Genomic DNA, 25,048 nt, shown 5'->3' with positions numbered 1-25,048 from the left:
TCTCAATTATACCAGTGTAAGCCTGCAGACACTACTCAAGTCAACAGAGCTACTCAGTTATAGGTGTATCTGAGACCAGAATTTGGCCCTGAATCCATGGACTCTAAGTAGCTGCTCTTTGCTCTCCTTTTTGCAACCGTTCCACTCTTTCGGGATGGGTCACAGTAGACGTATCCAGATTTCACATTTTGTACTATGCTTACTGAACAGGGAGAACGGAAATACGCTCACATCATCTACGTGAACAGCATATTCATCATATGCCCATTAAGAAAACATTCCCTCTTGCAGCCGAGGAATATGTACCTGTGCTTGTTCTTTTTATTGAAGCCATTTTAACACTGCGGCTGGTAGTACAGGGCAAAATGCAACCAACAGTGCTTTGCTGAAAAATACTGCTCATTAATTCCACGGTGACTATTTGATTAGACCTTCTATGAGCAAAATGCTGTTTTACAAGCTCCACAAGTTTCACGAATCCATCTGTGTGTCATATATCAACGCACAGGCCTTAGATTTTCATTCTGAGTAAACCCTGCAGTAACACATTGATAAACATTCCTGCATGAAAATCCCCTTGGGGCTCCATCATTCTCCCCCTGCGCGCCCCCCCCCTTTTTAAAAAATGAATTGAGACATGATCAAGTAAATTAAAACTGGTGTGGGGGAGGGATAGCTCGGTGGTTTGTGCATTGGCCTGCTCAATCCAGGGTTGTGAGTTCATCCTTGAGGGGGCCACTTAGGAATCTGGTGCAAAATCAGTAATTTGTCCTGCTAGTGAAGACAGGGGGCTGGACTCCATGACCTTTCAGGGTTCCTTCTAGTTCTATGAGATAGGAATAAATATCTTCATATAAAAATATATATATAGACTGAGATGAAGCAAGTTTTAGCTTGTCAGTCTGGTTCAGTGTGGCTAAGTTTCTCACCCACTACTGCTTTCATCCCAGGTCACAGTCTGAGTAATCCTGGTGAGATGACTACATTCATAAACTAAAGTCCAAACAAACTGAAATGCACAAAGCTTGATATATATGGTTGATTTTTTTAAATAGATCATTTTTCGGAAGGCACTGCCATTCAGACATTTTTTCAATGTTTTTTCTATGAGTCTGCACATGGACAGTGTATGCAGAGATGTGTGTGTGTGTGTCTGTTTATATTGATCAACATGGGGGTATGCTGTAGTCCTACATTTAGGTTTCAGAGTGGTAGCTGTGTTAGTCTGTATTAGCAAAAACAATGAGGAGTCCTTGGGGCACGTTTGAGACTAACAAAGTTATTTGGGCATATGCTAACACTGACCCCCCACTTGGTAAGGCAACTCCCATCTTTTCATGTGCTGTGTATTTATACCTCTCTACTGTATTTTCCACTCCATGCATCTGATGAAGTGAGTTTTAGCCCACGAAAGCTTATGCCCAAATAAATTTGTTAGTCTCTAAGGTGCCACAAGGACTCCTCGTTGTTTCTACATTTAGTGCACCTGATGTTTGTCTGTAAATTAATATTTGGTATTAAGGATTTTATACAGATTTGGGATTTTTTTGTGAATACAAAACAATACAAGTGCATCTGCTTGATTTGGGCAAAACAGACACAAGTGTTAGGAGTTGTCAGACCAGATCAGAGCAGGAGCTCATGTAGTATTATCTCTGACAGTGGCCAGAACCAAGTGCTGCAGAGGAAGTGCAAGAAACCCCATAGTGGAGAGTTATCGAATCGCTTACTGGACCAGATAGAGTTTGAACAAAATCTCTGCTGATTTCCCCAAATGCCATTTTTCAAAGGACTGAAACACAAGCTAAAACAGTGTGCTTCAGACTGAACCCTTTAAGCTGATAATTATGAATATATAATGGATTGATCATTAGTGAGCCAGCTCATGGTTCTAATCTCTCAACAGATTGAACACCGGAAGTTTTGACTGTCATTTAGGAAGAAGGGAACAAATTCAATCAGCGTTGATGGATGGATGGATGTGAAAGCCCCGTTCTGCAGCTGACTGTGTATGAGAGTGGGGCTCCATGGAGCAGCGCATCCACATACAGTCAGGTTCAGAGTCGGGACCCAGAAGAGTGTAACAAAGAGCCCGCAAAGGATTCAGGCAGATTTAGTGACTGGACCCCCTAGGGGCTGTACCATTCAGCAGAATTAGAGAATAGAAATTAAACAAGGCAATGTATTTGCTGCTATTCAGATGAACAACCAGGAGCAGAACAAGGCCCAGGGTTATTGCCATAGTATGGTTCAGTGGACAGAGCACTGGATTGGGACTCAGGACATTTCGATTCTATTTTCTGTGACACTGGCCTGCTTGCTGACCTTGGGTAAGTCACATCCCATCTCTGTGCCTCAATTTCCCTATATGCAAGAGGGGGATAATGATACTGACCATCTTTGTAAGGTGCTTTGAGAGCTACAGATGAAAAGCAAAATATATGAATTATAGAGTTTAAGGACAGAAGGGACCACCAGATCATCTGGCCTGACCTCCTGCCCCAGCACCTGCACACTAAACCCAATAATCAAAGTTAGACCAAGTATTACAGCCCACAGGAGAATAAACTATTTATGTGTCACAGGCAGAGAACAGGAGGGACTGAGGTGCACCAGTGCCCAAGGCCCTGCAGTGGCAGGGAACTGGTTAAGTGGGAAATACCCAGATAATTTGGCAAGTGACCCGCACCCACATGCTGTAAAGGAAGGTGAAAAAAAACCCAGGGTCACTGCCAATATGACCTGTGGGGACAGTCCTTCCCCGCCCACATATGGCCATCAGTGACCCTGAGCACTGTATTATTATTATTTACTTTAAACCTACAGGTGGGTGAACCACATGGAAGCTGGAGCTTTTATGAAACTTGCCTATTCTTTGAGGGTATTTGCAAAGCTGATTTAAGGTTCATGAACCTTTTTTCCTCCCCTGTAATTTAAACGTATGTTTAGTTTGCCAGAAGCCGGGAATGAGCAACAGGGGATGGATCACTTGATGATTACCTGTTCTGTTCATTCCCCCTGGGGTACCTGGCACTGGCCACTGTCGGAAGACAGGATATTGGGCTAGATGGACCTTTGGTCTGACCCAGTATGACCATTCTTATGTTCGTTTTTCATCACAAGGGAAATTCATTCAAAAATATTTTCCTAGCTGAAAGGGAGCCTGTGCTTTGTATTAGGTACAGAAGAACTGCTCCCAAACTCCCTGCACACCGAGAAAAGCTAGGCCGTGGCGAGTGCTTTGACTTGTTGACGGCACTGGGGTTAAACTGGGCCAAATTATTCGTGCAGTTCCATTCAAGTTGACAGGGATGCAACAGGGCAGATTTTAGCTCACTCAACCAGATCCTCACTGCTGTACTTTGGAGTAGCTCCCGTGACATCCAGCGGAGTTATACTAGTTTACACCAGCTGAGGATCTAGCCCAACGTATCTGTTTTCATTAGAATTTCTCTCTCTCGTTTTCCCTGCTCATTTCCTCCTCTGTGTCTCTGTGTTTGCTTTTCCTCCTCCAGCCTTTGCTCCATTTCTCTCTCATTTCTGAAGTGTCTATATCAAATTTTCATCCTAATTTCCCCCCCCCCCGCACTTCTTTTATCATTCTCTCTCCAAAACAGAGCTCAAACCTAGCATTTGAGCTCAAGTTAAGTTCCCAAACCCACAGGACTGGAGCGGGTTTGCAATGAGACAAAACAACTTTGTCCATCCCTAACTTGAAACTAGCGTACACATCTTCGAGGCTGTCAAGCTGGCATCTCTCGACAATGCTCAATTCACTTTGAAATATAATCTGTACTGAAAGGTGTGAAAGGAAGCTAGCTTGGCGTTGTGTGCCTGGCACAACACGCTATGGAAGGAAATGCTTTTTAACGCCTCGTACGTGTCGTGTATGCCAACGCATAGTCCTTGAACTTTAGGTGTTTTTGAATAAGGCCTCGAGTCACAGATTGCTAAGCATTCTGCTTTAAAAAAAAATCCCCTCTGGCTTTCATAATCATCTCCTCCCTCACCCTTTTCATTTTTAATTGAATGAGTCTAAATGAAGTCAATGGGATGAATTTGGCTCCTGTCCTGTACAGGAAAGCAAATCCCATTTCAGATTGACCTGAATCAGGCATTGGATTTTATCTTCTTGCTCTGCTTTCAATAGGACTAAACTTTCCAGCCAGTATTGCTCTCATCTGTAGTTCTAAATCTGAGTAATCCCGAGAAAGGCAGCGTTATTTGAAGGCACCAAACAGACAGTAAATAAGTCAACGATCCTTCCTCACCCATGCCTTACTCCTGCCTAGCTGCAGTTTGGATCATTGCTCATTCGCTCAGCTGGGTTCCCCAATCCCTGCAAGAGTAGGGAGATGGGGTGGGAAGGGCAAAGTGGTGCTTCCTCCCCGTTGCTCCTGGATGCACCGCCTTGGTGTTGGTTGCTGGGGCCACCAGCAGGGGTTGGGCCTTGCCCCACTCTGGAGTCACCTGGGGCATAAGGCTGTAGGAGCAGGCAGCCAGTGAGTTCCCCACCTTTCCAGGGGTGGTGGGGCTCAGGGCTTTGGGCTCCAGCTGTGGCAGGCTCTCGCTGGAGAGCTTTGGGCTCCAGTCCTGGGTGCTGGCTGCATGGCAGCAGGCCCAAGGGTCCGGCCACATAGCTTCAGGCTCCATCCTCGGGCCTCATCCTCCGGCCACGGACTTTGGGCTCTGGTCACAAGGCTTCAGGCTCCAGCCCTTGTTGCCTCCCCCAGCCCCCACCTCCATCTCCCCTGGCCCTCCCCCAGGGCTTAATTTGTCCCCAGGCTTGCCAGGGCTGAGTAGGGTTACCATTCGTCCGGATTTACCCGGACATGTCCTCCTTTTGTGTGCTAAAAATAGCGTCCGGGGGAATTTGTAAAGCACTCACAATGTCCGGGATTTCCCCCCTCCTCCGGCAGAGCGGAGCGAGCGGCTGGGAGGGCTGCAGGAAAGTCCCGGGCTGGACTCCGGAGCAGCTTCCTCCTCCCGCCCCCCCCTCCCTGCATTCTGAGCCGGCCGGCAGCTCCTCCTCCTGCAGCCCGCTCCGGCAACCCTGTGCAGGGCCAGGGACCGGGTTTTGTTGTGCTGGGGAGCTCAGCCATGTGTCCGGCTCGCACAGAGACCAACACCCTGTTCTGAGCAGCAGGGTAAGGGGGCCAGGGAGGTTCTGGAGGGGGCAGTCAAGAAACGGGGGGGGAGGGGGCTTTTGGAGGGGAGTGGAGAAAGTTTTGGGCAGTCAGGGTACAGGTAGGGGGTAGGGTCCTGGGGGGCAGTTGGGGGGGCTTAGGAGGGGGCAGTTAGGGAACAAGGAACAGGGAGTCTTAGGTAGGGGGTGGGGTTTTGGAGGGCAGTTAGGAGCAGGGGTCCCAGGAGGGGGCAGTCAGGGGACAAGGAGCGGGGGGTAGGGGGCTGGGAGTTCTGGGGGGGAGCTGTCAGGGGGCAGGAGTGGGGAGAGGGATCGGAGCAGTCAGGGGACAGGGAGCAGAGGGGTTTAGATGGGTTGGGAGTTCTGGGGGGGGCTGTCAGGGGGTGGGGAGTGGTTGGATGGGGCGTGGGAGTCCCAGGGGTCTGTCTGGGGGTGGGGGTGTGGATAAGGGTTGGGGCAGTCAGGGGACAAGAGGCAAGGAGGCTTAGATAGGGAGTGGAGTCCCGGGGGGCAGTTAGGGGCAGGGGTCCCAGGAGGGGGCAGTCAGGGGACAAGGAACGGGGGGAGGGTTGGGGGTTCTGGGGGGGGCGGGAAGTGGGAGGGGCAGGGGCGGGGCTAGGGCGGGGCTCCTCCCGTCCTCTTTTTTGCTTGTTGAAATATGGTAACCCTAGGGCTGAGTAAGTCTGCTGTGAAAAGTGATACTTGTATGTTTGTTAATATCCCTTTTCACAACAGACTTACTAGCTAGCAGTAAATGAATTACAATGATTTGGACATGTATATGTGCATATTTATTTGTTTTCCCTAAAGCTAATTAAGTATTTAAGGAAAACGTGAGAGAGCGGCCACCAGCAAGAGTTGGTGGCTGCACTCTGAGGCCACCAAAAAGTTTGTCCCGAGAACCCCTGTAATGGCAGTTTCTGAAAACCCCAGACTTTACTGAGCCTGGACAGTCACGATTTAAACCCGGCTATGAGCAGAACCTGCACCTGGTTATGTTAGGCTGTGAGCCTCTCCTGGCACTGGATGCAGATAGTGACCATGCCTCGGCAAGCAGCTTTTGATACCAAAGGCCCCGGGGTTCTCTTTCTGCAGACCCCAGGACCAGGAGGGATGGTTGGAATCATTTTTAGATGGTGGGGAGAGTGCTCCTTTACCCCACGACCACAAGGGGTTTTCTTTTTTCACCTCTTCTATTTCAGTCTTGAACAACCCCCAGCTTGCAGGGGAGTGGGGGATAAACTCCCTCCCCTTAGTCCCTTGCTTCAAGATAGGGCTCTGGTTTTGATGTTGACCTGTGGTGCCCACTCAGCAAAACGTACTTACGGTAGCTTCATGCAGGGCTCAGGTTTTGTCCCCAGCTCCACAGAGAACAGATGCTTCCTGTTTGGTTTATGGAGACTCATTATATCTAGTTCTGTGTCTTGTTCATTGGCCTTTTTAATCAGTCTCTTTATAACTTCAGAACAAACATTTCTTTGGAGCTGAAATTTAGCACAGTTGGCTTCCACCTGAGAGTGAATTATTTGCCTAGCACGGGGAAGGGCTGAGATTCTTTGAATTAGACACACACACAAACCTGCCCTTCCAAATTGCTGGGTGCTGCATACTTGTTTTTAAATTGCGCACTTTTTTGCTCTGCAGGAATCCCCGTAGGCTGGCCTGTTTCCATCCTCTCCTTCAGCACTGCCAGAGGAAAGTGTAAATGGTGCTGAGACAGATATTGCAACTACATGCTGTATCTATTTTTGGAGGCTGTGGGGGGTGGGAGGTCATATTGTATTTTATGTTTAAAGTATGAACGCCTCAAAAATCATTATCTTGAGACAGGCCCATTCGTACCCCTTTGTACCAATACAGATGACAGGTATTTATGTGCTCCTGGTTCACTGTGGGGAGGTGCGTTTCCTGCAGAATCTGCAGTCACTAGTGGGTGATTAATGCAAAATCCCCCCATAGGTCACAATTTCAGGGAACTGTGCCTTTGACCTTCCTGCTGCCGGGGTCTGTTCTAGGAATGCCCGTTCAGGTCTAAGGCCTCTAGCCATTACCTCTCTTGGGGCAGGACTGGCTCCCTGCGACACAGCTTTGGTAGCCTGACCCCTGGGGAATAGGAGAAGGGATGTGGGTCCCTGCCCTTAGAGAAATGAAGGCTAGAGGCCTCAGACCTGAATGGATATTCGTAGAGCTGACCACAGAGACGGTCAAAGGTGCAGTTGCCTCAGAACTGTGACAGGCTCCACAGAGGTGCTTGAGCCTCCCTTCCCAATGAGGGGAATGGTCCATGCACAGATAGTCCTGGTGCTTAACTCTCAGCTACTCCAGTTTAAATCGAGAGTGATTCAGTTGAAGTCACTGAAGTTAGACAGGTGAGAAACACGTCTGAGAGGCAACTCGAGCCTAGAATCGTTTTAATGACGAATGCATGGTTTCTCCCGGAGATGAATCTGGAAATGTGAGCTGCAAATGAATTTAAGTATGTTTGAAACTGACAGCCATATAGTTGTCATAAGTATATTAGATAATGGCCATTTGGGGCTATTTAGGATTGCAATAAGCAAACCTAGTGGTAACAGGATGTTTGAGTAGTACAGGAAAATGCATTTTACTTCTCTGGGTAGCCACTGTAGAGTCCTATGAGTGGTGAAAACCCATTATAATTCACGTGAAAAATCCCTCTTAGTAAACTAAAAGGTTTGGGGAAAAAGGCAAAATTGCCTTTGATACACTGACCGCATATTTGCCAAATATAAATTATCTCCCACCCCTCCAAAAGCCTTTGAATCATTGATTTATCTTTATGAAGTAGTTTTTTTGGAAAATTAATTAGAAGCAAATTTAAAATGTATAATTATTTAGAGGAATAGCAGTAATGTGGCTCATGAACATTTGTGCTGGAAAGAGTAAAATATGTCTGTTGTAGTATGATAATTGGGACTGGAGAAAGAGGGTCAGTTTTCAGGAGGGACTTAATTTGGTGAGCCAGCCGAGGTGCAGGACTGCAAGTTGGGGGCCAGGCTGCAGCCACCGGCAGCTCTTTCTTCATGCAGCATGGGCTTCTCTGCATACTCAGTATAGCTCTACAATTCTACCTGCCTGCTCGGAGCAGGGAGCTTGACCTTCGCTCTCATGCTCCTGGGGGGCCCTAACCACTGGACTACAGCATCTTTCCTACTCTCTCGGGTTCAATCACTCATCATTTATCTACAATGGAACAGCTTCAAGAGCATAGTTCAGTAGTTATAGCATACAGAGCTGGGAGACCCCTGTTCAAATCCACTCTCCTTTTCTTAGGGTTACCATATTTAGTGCCTCCGAAAGGAGGACACTTTAAAGGGGCCCCAGCCCCGCCCCCAGCCCCGCCCCCTCCCCAAAAGTCTCCGCCCCCTCCCCTGCTTCCCGCGAACATTTGAGTCGCGGGAAGCCTGAAGCAGGTAAGGGGGGCTGTGGGGGGAGGAGGAGGCGCGGCCCACCCCCGGCACCGCAGGTCCCCAGCCCGTCCCCCGAGCCCCCAGCCCGGCCCGGCACCGCCGGCCGAGCCCCCGACCCAGCACCCGAGCCCCCGGCCCGGCCCGGCACCGCCGGCCGAGCCCCTGACCCGGCACCCGAGCCCCCGGCCCGGCCCGGCACTGGGCCCCCCGAGCCCCGCCGGCCGGGCCCCCCGAGCCCCCGGCCCGGCCCGGCACCGGGCCCCCCGAGCCCCCGGCCCGGCCCGGCACCGGGCCCCCCGAGCACCGCCGGCCGAGCCCCCGAGCCCCCGGCCCGGCACCGGGCCCCCCGAGCACCGCCGGCCGAGCCCCCGAGCCCCCGGCCCGGCACCCGAGCCCCCGGCCCGGCACCCGGCACCCGAGCCCCCGGCCGGGCCCCCCAAGCCCCCAGCCCGGCACCGCATGTCCGATTTTCCTGGACATGTCCGGCTTTTTGGGATTTCCCCCCGGACGGGGATTTGGAGCCCAAAAAGCCGGACATGTCCGGGAAAATACGGACGTATGGTAACCCTACTTTTCTGGCAGGAAGGGAGAAAATGAACCTGGCAGGCTGGGTTTTGTGAATCGCATTTTTAGGTACCTGCTTCTCCCTACTCATTGTATAGGGAACCTTGGCATCTAACTTGGCTTTGTGGGTCACAGCGTAGTTCCTATGATTTTCTAGGTGCCTAAAAGTTAAGCGCCATGACACTCAGAGTTGCAACATTTAAGTCCCTTTGTGGATTGCAACCTGGCTGCCTAAATATCTTTAAAAATCTGGTGCATAGCCTTGATTCTGGAACATGAACTGCACCAGCGGACACATGCAGAACCTCCTGAGACTCGGGGCAGGTGAGTAGAGAACCGGTGAAGTCAGCAGGACTCTCTATTAGGTGCGGGGTGTACTTGCAGTCAGTCAGTTTGCAGACTTGTGTGCTAAAGGGGCCTATGGATTAGCACCTCCTACTTCATCCATTTAGGTTGCAATCCTGTAGCCACGGTATATCCTAGTCATCATAAGATCCAAATATGGACATAATTTAATAAGGCAAGTTTTTAAAAGCATCGCACGTTGGGGCACACTGGGTGCCGATCTCTTGAAAATCGTGTGGTTACTTAGACGTCTGCGTGGGAGCTGAGCTCTTTTGAAAATCTGACCCTGGTTGTGTGTGCTGAGCATTTGAAAATCTGGCTCCACATGACTGCAGTGGATTGGAAGAGGACATGGTCAGAGACCAGAGCAATTTATACTCTGCAGAAACATTTTTACAAGCATCTATGTGATTTAGGAGTCTAAATAGGAGTGAAAGTCAGTAGTACTTGGGGCTTGTCCACATGGGGAAATAGATGTTGCAGAATAGTTTCTGCGTGGACACGTTTATTCCACACGAGAACCTTTGTGCAGTTTAGATTAATCCATTTTGTAAGTAGATTCATCCATTAAGCTCATCTGTACAAAGGCACTCTTTAGTGCGGAGTAAGATTGTTCACACAAGCTCTATTCTGCAATAGTTTTTGAAATATAATCTAAGTGTATGTCTTCACTACCAACGGCAGTGCTGTAACATGGCTGTGTAGTCCTGGCACCAGCGCTGGGAAAGCTCTTTCCCAGCGCTGTAAAAAACCCTGCCCCCATGAGTGGAGTAGCTGCCAGTGCTGGTGCACTGTCTGTCTACGCTGCTACTTTCCAGCGCTGAAACTTGCATCGCTCCGGGGTGTGTTTTTTCATCCCCCTGAACGAGAAAGTTTCAGCGCTGGAAATTGGCAGTGTAGACAAGGCCCAAAGGTATGCATTTAAAGTGCAATAACTTCCCCCTGTAGACAAGTCTAAGTCACTCAGGTGGATTTGAAAATGTTACCCTAACTACATACTCTCAGCAGGAGTTTTGGTTGCATTAAAAAAAAGCAGGACCATTAATTTTGTAGAGTGATAGATTTCCAAAACTCTCTCTGGTTTGTATCTCAAAGAAACAGTGGGACTTCCCCTCTATTAAAGGTCTCTTTATATTTGATTTGTCCTAGTTAAATGTCTGAAATATTTAGATCTTATCTAAATGTGGCAGGTAAAGTTTCTCCGGGGTAGTGACAATATGCAATATTTGCAGTCATTAGAGAGGACTGGATTCCCCCCCCCCCCCCTTTTACTACATTTGAAATGGTAAAATTACGGGTAGATTTGCCAATGTGGCAAATACTTAGGGTCAAATGCTGTTCTGAGTTCAGTGGTGCAAATCAAGACTGCCTGCTCTGGCCTTACTCTGCATTTCCACCGGGTACAAATGAGATCAGAACCTGGCCTCGCCTCTCTGTAATCATTCACATACATTTGCCATCATCAGATCACACTAATTTTGTGCCAGATTTACAAGACTAACCAGTTGCTAAACATGATTCAGATGATATCAGGCCTTAACAAAACCAGCTTGATTGAGAGAAACATGATGAGAGAAAGCAATGTCATGCTAATTACCCCAGGATTTGAGACTCAACGTTAATGAGAGATAATAGTCAATAATTTGAGCATAGTTTTTGATCGGTTCCTGTCTTTAGAATAGCAAACTTTGTTATTTAGACTGTGCTGCATTTAGACTGTTAAACTGCTTTAATTAGCTATTCTGTACTTTTCATTTTTAGGGCACGAAGATTTCAGAGGTTCTTAAAGGGAATCTGTGCGCAAGATGTGTTCCACTTTGCCTTAAAAAAAAAAAAATTCCAAACACCTTGTTTTTCTTTCAAAGCTGTTATTTACCCTGCCCAACAGATAACAGAAGTCGTCTCAAAGTAAGAGCTACAAAAACTGTAGCTGGCCAGTAAAATATTTATTAAAAGAATCAGACACATTGAGAATGCAGTGACTAGTTATATTCTGTACTTCATGGACTGAACTGATGGATGGATGGCCTACCCTCTTATGTATGCAGTACTTTAAATTCTAGTGGCATAAAGAGTTCTACATGTTATCTGTGTTTTCTAACAAGTGCATTATGTAGAAGGGAACATCTTTTCAGCCAGAAGATTATCTTCAAACCACGTGCAATATAATAATGAGACCGAACAAAGCCAGGAAAAAGCAGAATGGGGTGGAAAGTCATTTGGACCTTATTTCAGCCTTTAAAAAAACAAAAACAAAACCCCACATACTCATGAAAGATTAAACAACCAGACCGGAAATGTTAAACAGAGCAGCTAATAAACAATCCAAATATTTTGTTTGTAACAATTCAACTGCTCATGCTGTTTTATTTCAAATGACTATCACAGGCTGCGTCCAGCCACGAGAAATGAATGAGTCATGTTCTATTTTTCTGTGAAATGTTGGTTATAACTAGGTATGTTCTGTACCAAAGGATTTCCAGTTTACTCTAGCCCTAATTACTCTAGGAGAAAACATCATCCACGGACGCCGAAGAGGAAGGTGTTGAAGTGTCAGCTAACAAGTTGAGCCTGGCTTTATAAAGCAATTCCGTTTAAAAGAAAACTGAAGTGTCCAGGCAGATAGCTGTGGGAACTATGCGTGACTAATAGGGACTCTAGCATCACCATAATTCACTCCTCATTTCACGGACGTCAATACTCCCTTTTCTACAGTATGTTGAACTTTATCAGGAGTGCATATTATAGTATTGGTTTAGAATACTATAATAAAAAAGGAGTCCGTTATTCATTTAACAACTGCTGTTTTATTTTACATTTGTTTGTTATTTTCCCACTGACATCCAATGCACGGGGTTAAAGAGAGAAGCAGCAAATCCGCTGATAAAGCGGATCCTCTCGCGTTTGGAGTGATGTCTAGGAGACACACTGCCAATGACAATGATGTCAGCTAGTAGGTGAGCAATTGCAAAGGGAAGGAGAGTGCATCACAAAGAATCCGTTGTTCATTTACTGACCATTATGATACTTGGTTGTTTTTGCTAGTAACACTAGTGTATTAAATAAGGCCCAGATTTTAGCGTATGGCCGAGGAGCTTACAGCATCAACCGGGAAATGGGTGTGAAAAGATAGTGTAAAGCTCACCTTTACACTCCTGCCCCATTGCAGACTGCCTGTACTCTAGTCGGGTCCCGTGGTAGAAGTTATGTTGGCTGCAAAGGCCTTAGGGTACATCTACACAGCAAACAAACATCATTGGCTGGCCTGGATAAGCTAACTCAGGCTTCCAGGGCTCTGGCTGCAAAACCACTGTGTAAATGTTTGGGCAAAATAGCAGCCAGGGATTGAGGAATGCAGGGAAGTCCTGAGAACACCTCCCACACCACTGGCAGCAGGAAGCGGGGTGGCCTAGGTGCTGTTGACTGACTCTGTGCCACCAGAGTATCCCCTACATTGGTTACACCAGCACCGGCTCTTGTGTCAGCAGCGGCACACCACAACTGAGACGCTTGTCCAAACCCTGCTCAGGCACATGGGACTTCAGTACAGCATCCTCTGCTCTGAAATCTTTGCTCAGAAGTGTGGGAAGATGCCATATGTATGGGGTATGAATCTTAAGGTGTGCAGATCAGTGAGGTACAAGTGTAATCACTGCTTGATGGGAAAACTAGCAATAGGCTTTCCCCTTCTCCCCCACTAATATATATAGCGCCCAGCTGCATTCTAAGCAAATGATTCGTCTCCCCGTCCAGAAACGTAGCCACCTGGGAGATCAGATGCGTGGGTGTGAGGCGCGCTAGCTAATCTGCTGTGCCTATGTTTTTCCTAGGACAGTACAGCAAAATAGCAGCTCTCTGTACTTTCGATGATAGGACTTAAGCAAAGCCAAACTGCAAAGAGGCAGCCAAGCCCCAGTGCGTGGCCCTAAAAGGCTCTCTCCTGCCCATATTTTGTTTTTGGACATTCATACCCCTGCATCGCTCCATCTGACGCCCTGCCTACATCCGCTCAAAGCTGTACCAAACACTGACAAGTATTTCGCAGGAGGAGAAGGGTTATGACTGCAATGGGTTTAGAGTCTTGTACAAAAGCAAATACAGATAGGGCCCGAGCCAAAGCCTGTTGAAGCCGATGGGCTTCGGATGAGGCTCTGCATGGTATTACTTAAAAAAAAAAGTGCATTGTTTATTTTTAACCACATCACGGCAGCTGTTTTCGCAGAGGCTGCTTGTCAACCCAGATTGGACTGGCTGAGACGGAGTTGGTTCTGTCTGCTGTGCAGGATGCAGAAGCAACAGCAGAGCCACCAACACGTGAAGAAGAAATAGCATGAGCAGAGGCACTGAAAACACGAGGAGTGGAGACTTTCTGTGGGGGCCGTTATTCTCTTTTGGGTCAGTATTCCAAGAGCATTTTCAATGTATATACAATACAGGAAACAGAGTAAAGACCATTGTCTATTGTACAGTTGGCTAGAACATCTGTCTTTTCCCAGCTTTGTAACTAATGGTAAAGTGTGCTTGGAGCGGAAGCTTACGTATACTGTATGTTCACTTGCATTTCAAACCAGGATACCAGGCAATCAGACCATGTAGAACATCCCTGGGCCAGAGAAATGCTTCCAAATGGGACTCCATTAAAAACATTTAAAAAAAATAAACATCCTAACCCTCCCCCCCCCCCCCCCTCGGCTCTAGAAATCAAAAAATTTCTTTAGAGAGAATTTTTGGGGCTATGAAGTCAACCGATTGACCTGTTTCACTTTGCACTAGAGCTACGAAGAGGAATCAAACTAAAGTTAACTTCTTCAAAACCTTGGGTTTGGGCTGGATCGACAGGGGCCTGTTTGTAGTTCACAATTGCCACCCTGGTCTGATTGTGAGGCCTGGCTGGTGTAAGATCCTCCTAATGCTCAATTTATAAAATTAGCAGTTGGGGGCAGGGAATAACTTCCTTGAAGGGACACTGCTAAGTTTGTTTAGGCCTCAAAACGTATCTACCTGAAAATTGTCCATGCCTTTAAAAACAAAAAACAAACAAACACACAAACAAACCTTGCCGCCCACCCCCCGAAAGTCTTTTCTTGAATTCTTCTCTTCCCTCCCCTAAACTAAAGAAACATTTCTGCTAGTGTCAGCAGACCAGAGGCCACAGGGCTGAGTGCCCATATACTGTGACCATCATTCAGTAAGGCAGGTCTTCTGGTTCCTGAAAACAGTGGTAACTGGAGCTGGGAGTCTGCATAAGGGGGAACTTGGCAGAGAGTTTGTTCAGTGCACATGGCGCATTAGGGGTGTGAGGGAGAGAGAAGGCTCAGAGAATGAGCAGAACCCTTGATCATTGGTGGCTGAGTGGGCTTCTCCAAGTGAAATTTTCCTGTTTTGTAGATTAAGATAGAGCCCTGGGGTTGAGGGGTCAGGACTTTGGATTGAGCTAGAGGCCTGGTGGTAGCAATGGAAGGGAAGAGGTGGCTGAACAGGAAGGGACCGTTTCTTGGGTATAAAGCCAGGACGTATAAGATGGAAAGGGAAGGAGAAAGCGTTTAGAAAACTTGTGGAGTTGCTGGCACTAGTTCAAAGTCAGAATGGCAGGATGTTAGAACCCCCATTGCCTTTGTACAAGTTGCTCCACAAAGCAGAAGGGAGTAGAGTCCCCAGGCCCTCGGGTTGTGTAAGGAGAAGAGAATGAGCGTGCTGAGGGTTCAGGCATCACACAGCCACACTGTGGTCACCACACTGGTCCATGCGAGTCAGGCAAACACACCAGGCCCAGACCTCCTCTCACTCACATGACCTTTACCCCAGGGCTACTCCACTGGGTTTAATGGAACCGCTCCTGAGTCACACCTGCATGAGAGCAGTCAGGCTGAACCCTGCATTTTCACCCCGATTCACAAGAAAAGGGGTGTGTTGTATAAATGAAGGGTGCCAAACTGAACCCTTTTCAGTTTTTTAAAAACACTTTTGGGGTCAATTAAGAGCTCAGTCCTGAACCCACTTGACCGCTATTAATTTTAATAGGAGTTAGAGCCCTTAGCACCTTTTACAGGTATGTGAAAACAGCTCACGGAGGGAGAGTTTCAAAAGCACCCGAGTGATTTAGGAGCACAAATCCCATTGACTTTCAGCATAACGTGTGCTCCCAAATCTCTTAGCGGCTTTTGGGGGGGGGGGGGGGGGAGAGGAAACACTCTCCCTCTAGAGACTGAAGTCCTGCTTGTCCACAGACCAGCACGGCCTAGAGGTGAAAGGTTCTGTTTTCCATTACCAATCCCCAGAGGCACCCAATCCCGGAAACTCTGCTTTACGGATTGAGGCCTGGCAAAGTAACACAGATAAGTACATTTAAAAAATAAAAAGACATTGGGCCAGATCCTCAGCAAATTTAACTTCACTGAAGCTGGGCTGATTTACACCAGGTGAGGTTCTGGCCCTTAAACTAAGCCCATCTCCCTTTAACTTGCTCTGTATATTTTTTCTTCAGATCTGTAGATTCCCACTGGCCTTCTCTCAAGGCCAGCTCCCTCCTATCAGAGCTATTTGTGCATCAGCTTCCTGACCTCAATGAGTCCTTACAGGGTTGAAAACAAAGCCGAGTTATGTGGCCCGAGCCTGGTACAGAACACTCCCACAGAGTGTCTCACTTGCCATGAAGAATCACAGGATTCTCTGCTTCATGTGTGTAGGATGTTTGAGACTGAAAGGATGTAGCTTCTGTGCACAGTGGGCGGGATTCTCAGAAAGGCCTAAGTTACTTGGTGGCTAACACCTCATTGAAAAAAAAAAATCAGTTGTCGAAGGATTAAGGCTGGAGATTTTTCAAAGGGGACTAAGTGAGCTAGGCACCCAAACCCCATTGAAATTCAGCGAGAGCTAGATGCCTAACTCCCTTAGGCTGCCAAAAGGCAACAGTAAGAGGAAATACTTCAAAGCACCTGCCATAATTTGACCAGAAGGATTTGTGTCCAACACAGAGACGGTCTTACTCTGCACCCGGCCAACATTTAAATCAAAGGAGCGGAGGTATGGGGGGGGGGGGCAGATTCTGATCTCATTTCCACCAGCATAAACTAGAGCAATTCCACTGTCTTCAATGGATCTGCTTCTGATGTAGCTGAGATCAGAGTCAGGGGCCCCTGGCTCTTGATTTGGTGTAATTGACAGTCTCGCTCTCAAATATTAAGTATATGTGCTAAAATGTTCGTTTACAGTGTTTCCTGCTGCTTAATATGTGTGTGGGGTTGGACTCTTGAGTCTCAAAATGAGATGAGCAAAGGCTTCGGCAGGTTTGAAGTGAGCCTAAAGGCACTTGTAACTAGCTCAGAAAGCACTTTTCCACCCCCGTGAACATCCAGGAATCGATTGGATTGCAAAACAAGCTGAGTACCAGTCTAGAGTCTGATCCAGCACCTCTCAAGTCATGTGGGTAGCCCTTGCTCACACCAATAATCCTACTGACTTCAGTAAGATTACTTACATGAGTAAGGAGACAGATTGGAGCCACACATTGGCAGCAGGAAAAATTAATTTCCTAGAGTGCATCTCATCACCAACCTTGGGAAGCACTGTGGCTACCAGTCCCAAAGGGGTTAAATGAGTCTTAAAGGGGTTCTTTTGGAACATTGGAAAGTATTCCTTAAAAGACAGAGAGGAAATCCATTTTTAATGGACTTGTACTTGTTTTTATTTTTCAATGGTGTTATTGAGTAATTTTTATCTGGCGTGTATATGTAACAGTATACCTCATGCATTTGCAGTAGCAGCCCATTTTGTGGAAGTGTCTCTCTGGTATGGTTTGAAGTGCGTATTTTGACTTGCGAGGTGATTAAAAATGAGACTCACTTTGCCTGTCGCGTTTGGGTTTGTTGAGTGAGAACGTTCCATCAAAAACGTTCCATTCCAAGAACAAATCGCAATCCCATGTGTGTAATGCCGTGATGGTCTCTGTCAAGTAGCAAATTCACCTAGTGACAGACATCAACAGCTGATAAAAACTTGCCAAATTTCATACTATTTTCATTACTGTACATAGAGTTAACAATGAAACTGACATTCGGTAAATGTTTTCAAGGTGTGTTCTATGATGTTTCATTGGGTTGTGTTACAAGCTAGTTGTCGGTGTGCTTTTCTAACTCATCAAGACGACTTGATACTCTTAACTCTTCAGTGCAATGTACTACTTGGATAATGCTGACTATAGCGTTGTGCATTTTAGGAGAATACATCATTTGGAAGACAAAGGCTGTATTGCATTTCGCAAGTGAAGGCAAAGTAAAAGTGCACCCAGTCACGCCTTCTAAAGGCAATTTAATTGTGGCTGATATCTGCAAAAGAGCAGGAAAATAGAGCATCTTCATTCTCACAATCTGATGCAGGCTACTCATCTTTAGCCATAGCCTTTCAAAACCACATACTGGGAGATGCTGGAAGCCTATGCATTATATGTGATCTTTAGAAATTGGGCACCATGCAGTTCTCCTTTGAGCCCAACACAACTGTTGTCTTCATGGAGTTTAAGGCCAGAAGGGACCATCAGATTATCTAGTCTGACTTCCTATACATCACAGGCCACCAACACCCCCCAGCACCCACACACTAAACTCAACAACCAACGTTAGACCAAGGTATCACAGCCCATAGTAGTCTAGATTATTAATAAACATAGGATCCAATCCTCCAGCCCTGAGCTATGGACTTCAATAAGGCTGCTCATCTGAGTACAGGAACAATCTTGCTGCCCTATATTGGTTGGTATGGGGTGTGATCCTTTCCTCTCCAATAGGCAACATGAAAGCATTGAGAGGCAGTGTCACCGGGGCCGGGGGGGCGCTTAGAGTCAGGACTCCTGGGTTCCATTCCCTGCCTCATCAGCAATTCACTTTTGGCCTGGTCCTGTTTCCACTTATGCCAACAACCAAGCTCCCATTGACTTTAATGACACAGAATTAAGCCCTTTGGACAAGAGCTACATTCCTCATATATACTCAGAGGTATAATACTTTACAAATGTTAATTAAAACTTAACATAAAGCTCATTAATATCCTTGGAGAAAAAAAATGTTCTGTGTACAAAAGAGTCAATATTTACAGTCTAGATTTTACATTGAAATCAATATCTTTCTTCTAAAATTGAGAAACTTCACAGGAAGTCAAACCTCCCCCCCCCCCCCCAATCCCAAAAAGTTTTTGAAGCCAACACATTCTGGACCTTCTACTTCTGCTGTCTTCACTGAAGTAGTACATTTATCCAGAACGAGGTCCCTATAGCTTAGAAGATTAGAGCAGTGACCCTAGGTGAATTACTCTTTAAATCTGATGTTCTGACCTGCCAGCCTTTGATACAGGTGAAGAAGGGAATGTACAATTTGTCATGGTTATTTCTCTCCCCTCCCCCCTTAGAGAAACACAGTTGTGTGACTTAAAAAAAAATAATCAACCCAAAACCATTTTATCCGCTTTGGCAGATTATGTTTATGCGATACCTGCTTACAGTAACATTTTCAAGCTTATGCTCCTAAAGTTGGGGATCAGGTACATAAGGAGGCTATTGCAAAATAAGCTAGAGTATGAATTTAAAGTGCTCTATTCTGCACTAGTTCCCCATGCAGGGATGGCATGGTATTTACCAGAGGTGGTTTTTACCAGGCAACCTCATGGGGTTTACTGCTCCAAGCAAAAAATCAGTCCCAGTTCAAGGTATTTTCTATTTTAAAAATGGTTTAATTAATGCACACCACATTACACTTAATTTGAATGTGCAACTAAAACTGTGGTTCCGTAAGCCAGTAGGTTTGGAGATTTGATTTGTACAACCCTAACAAAGTAAAACTGCAGGAGGTATAATATTCATAGATGTATTCTAGTACTGAACATTGGAATGTCTGCATACGTTTTGGTTTGGAATTTTCTCAAGGACGTTATACGTGTCATGACATATTTCAGTTTTCAATATTATCTAAATATTATGTGTACAGAAAACTCATCAAGTTGCTAAATATTTCAGTAATTTGCATTAGTATATTCTAATACTAATGTTATTTTTCCCAGTTTAAGCCAGCAGGTACAGTGTCCGGTCCTAAACTACTGTTTCCCCAGTAAACTGCCATCGCTGTCCCCATGTGCACACTCTTATTCTGCACTAAGGCTACATCTGCTCTGCTACCAGGCTGTCATTTGCAGCTCATGCGGACATACCCAAGCAGGCTTTAATCCAGCTAGTTTGCTACAAGTAGTGAGGGGATGGCATCAGTGTCAGGGCTGCATGCACCTGTCTGGCCCCCTTGGGTATATACTTGCATTTCTAGCCTGTACTGAAGCCCACGCTGCTGTGTCCCCATTGCTGCTGGTCATGGGGTAGCTAGATTAAAACTAAGTGAGGATACATCTACATGAGCTGCAAATGATCCACCCCCCCTCATTGCAGCGTAGATTTATTTTAAGAGCATGGATTAAGCTAAGCCCCACAAAGGCACTTTTAGGGCAGAATAAGAAAATCCACATGGAGATCTAGTGCACAATACCTATTCCAAGCTTCTCTCCCCTCCACCCCCCTCCGTATACAAGCCCTTAGGCTCCTACGATCATATTTAGATACTGAAATGAAAGTGACCTGATTTTCAGCAGTGCCAGGCACCTGATTCTCCCATTTTCCACAAAGGGATTTGGGGGGGAAAAAACAAAAATACAAACAAAAACACACAGGCCACTTTTATTTAGGTGCCCATGTTTGAAAAATTATGGCCTAACTGATTTGCCCAAGCTCGAAGACTTGGCATAAGAGCCAGGTTAGAACCCTGGGCTCCTAACTCCCAGTTTCATGGTCTAATCCCTAGCCCACACTGAGTTCTCTGATAGAAGCACATACTTGTCCTTTGCAATCCAGCATAAGAACTGCTAGCCCAGTCTCTCATTCTTCCTGCTATTATTGATGTCACCTCAACACTTAGAGAACACCTTACGCTGTTCCCTACCTGTGTTAGAGCTGCATTAAAGGCAATTCTTATCTCTACAGTATGGTGGACACAGAGTATTTTACTGGTATATAGAGCTTTTAGGCTAAAACAAAAGCACAACAAAATGGTAACAGTCCCCATGGCCGAGCCTCCAAAAAGCAACCACTTTGAATGATCCATCTAAAGGGGGAGAGTCTCACCCTCCAACTCCAGCCCATTTCTGCTAGACGAAAGGCTGGACAAGCCTCTGTTCTGACTGGGAGGTGGGGGAAGGAAATTCCTCCAGTGCAGGAATTGTGGAAGGCAACCATAAAGCTACCTTGTGAGGAACCCCTTGCAAACCCAGACATCTGGGACTGTATAAATTACATTGCAGCCACAAGGCAGCCCAGGTTCAGCAGGGCATAAAGGTGGCTTAAAAGTGGTCTCCCTCAGACTGCAAGTTGTGTGCTGCACCTCTTAGATCCACAGCACAGAATCTCACCCAGAGTTTCTAGGACAACTTGTTTGGACTCTTGCTTTAAGACCACCTTGTTTTAGGTGGCCAGTTATCAATGACAACTCAAGTCCACTGTATCCATAGAGAATGGGCTACAAAATGGTGTTGACAACATCCAACATGTTTCACAATAAAAATCTGATTTACTACTCATTCCAGAGAGCTAGGTTCAAATCGTAGTTGAGTGGGCCACTCTGACATTGTGTAATAGTACCTTACTCCTTGTGTAGTCCACTGTAATAGTGGGGACTATGCACTCAGTAAGGTGCTACTCAGTGAGAGGAAGGTGGCAGAATCTGGCCTTAATGGTTGAGGGTGAGATTTTTCGGAAAAGCATCTGAGTGAATTAGTTAGAGCACAGATCCTCAAAAGATATTTAGGGGTTTAACTCTCGTTGACACCTAAATACCTTTGAGGATCTGGGCCAAGTGTTCAACTCTTTTCCATGGACAGAAGGTATCTAACTCACGTGCTTTTGAAAATTCCACTTGGAGAACTTTGCAATAAGATGTTGCATGTCTGAGACTGAAACCCAGCCAGGAAATACTAAGCCACCAACTTCCACCACTGAAATAGTTAAGTTCTCTCTTCCCTTCATCATACAGGACATTTCCATTTTGTTCTCCTATGACTAAAAACGACTGGATATATTTTTGCCTTTGCTTTCCCTAGCTAGACCTAATAGCTCTGTGATATACACACACTGAGTAGTACTGCAACATGTTTCTATCTGTATCAGAACACATCTGGATGCATTTCAGCAGAACTTTCAAGCTTGTCTTGAAGTACTGCCTTTTGAAATTCTGTAGTTAAGACAGATAAAACCAAACATGCGTCTCTTTAAAAAAATCATTCATGAATAGGTGCCACGAGAAGAATGTAATTCAAAACCTGGTCTTTTGTTTCAGGTTGTTGTTGTTTTTTAATTCCAGTTTTGACAGTAAGTCATGTTAAAGTTGTTCCTTTGATACCAAACTAAACCAAGCTGTTACATACTATGTTCTAAAATGTAAATGCCATTGTAGTATGGGGCCTGGTGTTAAGTTACCAGTAAACACAAGTGATCTTTTTGGTTGTGTGATTTTTTTACCTAATGTTGAATTTATTTTTTTAATGTTTTGCATTAGAACTTACAAATATTAAATTATTTCATATGCAAAGTTCAATAAAATGTCTAAAACATGTACCCTGTTGACTCACTGTCTCTCATGACCAACTTTGCTGTAAAGACATGTGACGGTTGCGGGAGGAGGCAGAACAGCATGGTTACAATCCATGATATAAGCATCAAATTTGAAATACATAGTCTCCTGGAAACAGATATTTACATCCCCTGGACTGACTCAGTTTATTTATGTCTGAAGGATGAGAAGCTCAGAACCTCGAAGTTCATTGGGGTCATGTTTGCCCCTATACAGAGAGGCCTAAGCATCATTTGAGTCCCACTTAAGCCCTCCGGGGCAGATTTTTGAGAGCACTCCACTCTCTTTAAGCACTTAAATAAGTGGCAAGATCTTCAGGAGAGTGCCCCACAATGGGTGCATGCTGGAATCTGAGCGCTTCTGAAAATCTGGTCAATTAGTGTCCCAACGGGAGCTGTTGGGTGCTGAGCACTTCTGAAAAATCTGGTGCTTATTTAAGTGCCTAAATTGGAGCGGAGCCGTTCTGAAAACCTAGCACTGAATGTGGGTGTTGAGCCTTTGGAAATCTGGTCCTTGGTGCTGTCCCCTCTGCACATGGGTGAATATCAGCCACAAATAAATGTTGACCTCTGAATATTCATCATGGCCAAATAAAGACTCAAACTTCCATAAACATGGAAGATCAGCACATACTTATGTCCCTAATCCCCATCTAAATCCCAGTGATTTAATGAGCGCCATTTAACCTCAAACAGCTGTAACCAGTCACACTTCTCTGATCAAGCAATCAAGAAGGCAACACAGCCCTGAAGAGAATCTCCAACACCACTGCAGACGTGGAGAGTTTGTAAAGATTAGTCAGGCAATTCCTTTCAGTCTTTTTTAAAGCACCTGGCACAACATCCTCTAGGTCAGTGGCTCTCAAACTTTTGTACTGGTGACCTCTTTCACATAGTAAGCCTCTGAGTGCGACTCCTATTATAAATTAAAAATACTTTTTTATATATTTAACACCATTATAAATGCTGGAGGCACAGCGGGATTTGGGATGGAGATTGACAGCTTGTGACTCCCCCCCCCATATAATAACCTTGCAACCCCCTGGGGGGTCCCGACCCCCAGTTTGAGAACCCCTGCTCTAGGTAATTTTTTACAGATCTCATTTAAAAGCCAAAGGCGAGATCTTCATTGGGTGTAGTCATTGAAGTCAACAGAGCTACACCACTTTACACCAGCTGAGGATCTGGCCCAATGTTAGTGTGATCAGCTGGAACCAAATTCCAGAATTCAGCACACTGTAAAGTTTGGGTCCGGATCCAGGCTTTTGCAGGTTGGACCCATCTCTGCAATAAGAGTGGGTTCAGTTAAACCCCTTTCCTTTTGTCAAGAAAGAAAAGCAACAACCTAGATTAGAGGTAAGGTCCAGACCTTGACCTTGCCTCTGGGTTTCCACGAGGCTTGAATGCCATAGCTGAGGAGGTCTCTTCATCAGAAATGCTCTGTCGTGGAAGGCTGACTTTTCAGAGGGGACTATGAGTTAGGAGCACAAGTCCTATTGCATGTCAATGGAGTATGTTCTCTTAAGTTTTAGGCTCTCATAGATGTTTAGGTGCCTAATAGTGTTTAGTTTCAATGGGAGTTAAGCACCTAAATACCTTGGAGAATCTGGGCTTTAGGGGCTTTTGAAAATGCACTGGAAAGGAGTGACTTACCAGGCAGCTGGGTACAGCATAGCAGGCTCTCCTCTTGTGGCCCCCGCTGCTGACAGCCACTGGGTCCGGCAGTGGTCCGCATCTTCTTGTGACTTAGCCCTCCAGCCAGCTGACAGTCACTCCCAACCCTGCCAGGGTAACAGCAGTCCCACCACCAAGTAGTCCAATGACTTTGTCTCAGGTCTTCAGCCCCTGATTCTGGACCAAGCGGTCCTTACATCCTCTTGCCTCAGAGCAAGGGCCTAGTAGTCCTTACCCTCTTCTGTCAGGGGTTTGATGCCACTTTCTCCAGTGGTGGGGAGGGGAACCCAGGTCCTCTGTTTACACCTCATCCAGTCCAAGGACCCCGTAGCAAGCAGCCAAGGCTAGCTCAGAGTCCTTGTGGCTTACCTGGACTCCTTCCTACCATGCCTGGTCTCTAGGTCCTTTGCCCCAGCTCCTTTCCAGGCTTTGCAAAGTTCTTTCCTACTCTGATAGCAGGCAACCCCTTCCAGGGCTTTCTCCCTGGAGGTCTAGTTCCTGCTCTTTATCAATGGTCATTGAAAGAGCTGCCATGGCTTCTTAGGGCATCTCCTGGCCTATTGTAACAGTTCCCTTCCCACATTACAGGGCAGTAGACACCTAGTCCTCAGCTTCTTCCTGCCCTGAACCCCATCCTTGGTATTAGCCACCCAGCAGCTCCACACCTGGGTCTCATCTTTAATTGAGTCTGACACACCAAGTAGCTGCCTCCAGGTGTCCCAATGGAGCACTCCTGTTCCCCTTTCCCCTTTCAGTGCCAGTGTGGGGTGGGTTTATAAGGCATCACACCCTCCCATAGTCTTAAAACCCAGTAACAGGCTCAGGATGCGAAGATGCGAGACCCAGGTGAATAATCTGTTAAAAGAATGTAAGTCAAACACACAAACTACTTTCAGAAGCTGTGAAAGACAAGCTGGATTAAAAAAAAGATGAATTAACTAGAGATAGGAGCCCCCAACTAAAATTCTGTTTAATAAATTCATAGATTTTAAAGCCAGAAGGGACCAGTATGATAATCTAGTCTGACCTCCTACACAGGACAGGCTGAAGAGCCTAACCCATTCAGAACATTGTGGGGCTATATGAAATGCTGATCTGAACTGTGCATTCTCTCTGCTGAATTAAGATTTTCGCTTATGCCATGAAACCATGCTCACAGTTTCCTAGAGCAGCCTATTAATCCAGCAGCGTGAAATGCTGGCGCACAAAACATGCCTGCTCTTGTATTTCATTCTG

At 46.2% G+C, this 25,048-nt stretch overlaps 1 protein-coding gene across 3 annotated transcripts in view; it reads left to right on the top strand.

Moving 5' to 3' along the window:
• The window catches only part of LOC101943319 (potassium voltage-gated channel subfamily A member 3), a 34,548-nt gene extending 12,425 nt beyond the window's left edge, over positions 1 to 22,123 (top strand). The window contains exons 2-3 of one of the 3 annotated variants that reach the window (XM_042848947.2): positions 1,907 to 2,330; positions 11,248 to 13,577. The gene's annotated coding sequence lies outside the window, so the exon portion shown is untranslated. Of the gene's footprint in view, positions 1 to 1,906; positions 2,331 to 11,247 lie in introns of all 3 variants that reach the window. The other 2 variants (XM_065592371.1, XM_005280511.4) reach the window with 2 other exon arrangements.
• The last annotated feature ends 2,925 nt before the right edge of the window (positions 22,124 to 25,048 follow it).

Source organism: Chrysemys picta, chromosome 4, assembly GCF_011386835.1.
Source record: "Chrysemys picta bellii isolate R12L10 chromosome 4, ASM1138683v2, whole genome shotgun sequence".
NCBI lineage: Eukaryota > Metazoa > Chordata > Testudines > Emydidae > Chrysemys > Chrysemys picta.
Note: the sequence above shows the minus strand (reverse complement) of the source record. Positions and strands in the feature narration are given on the sequence as shown.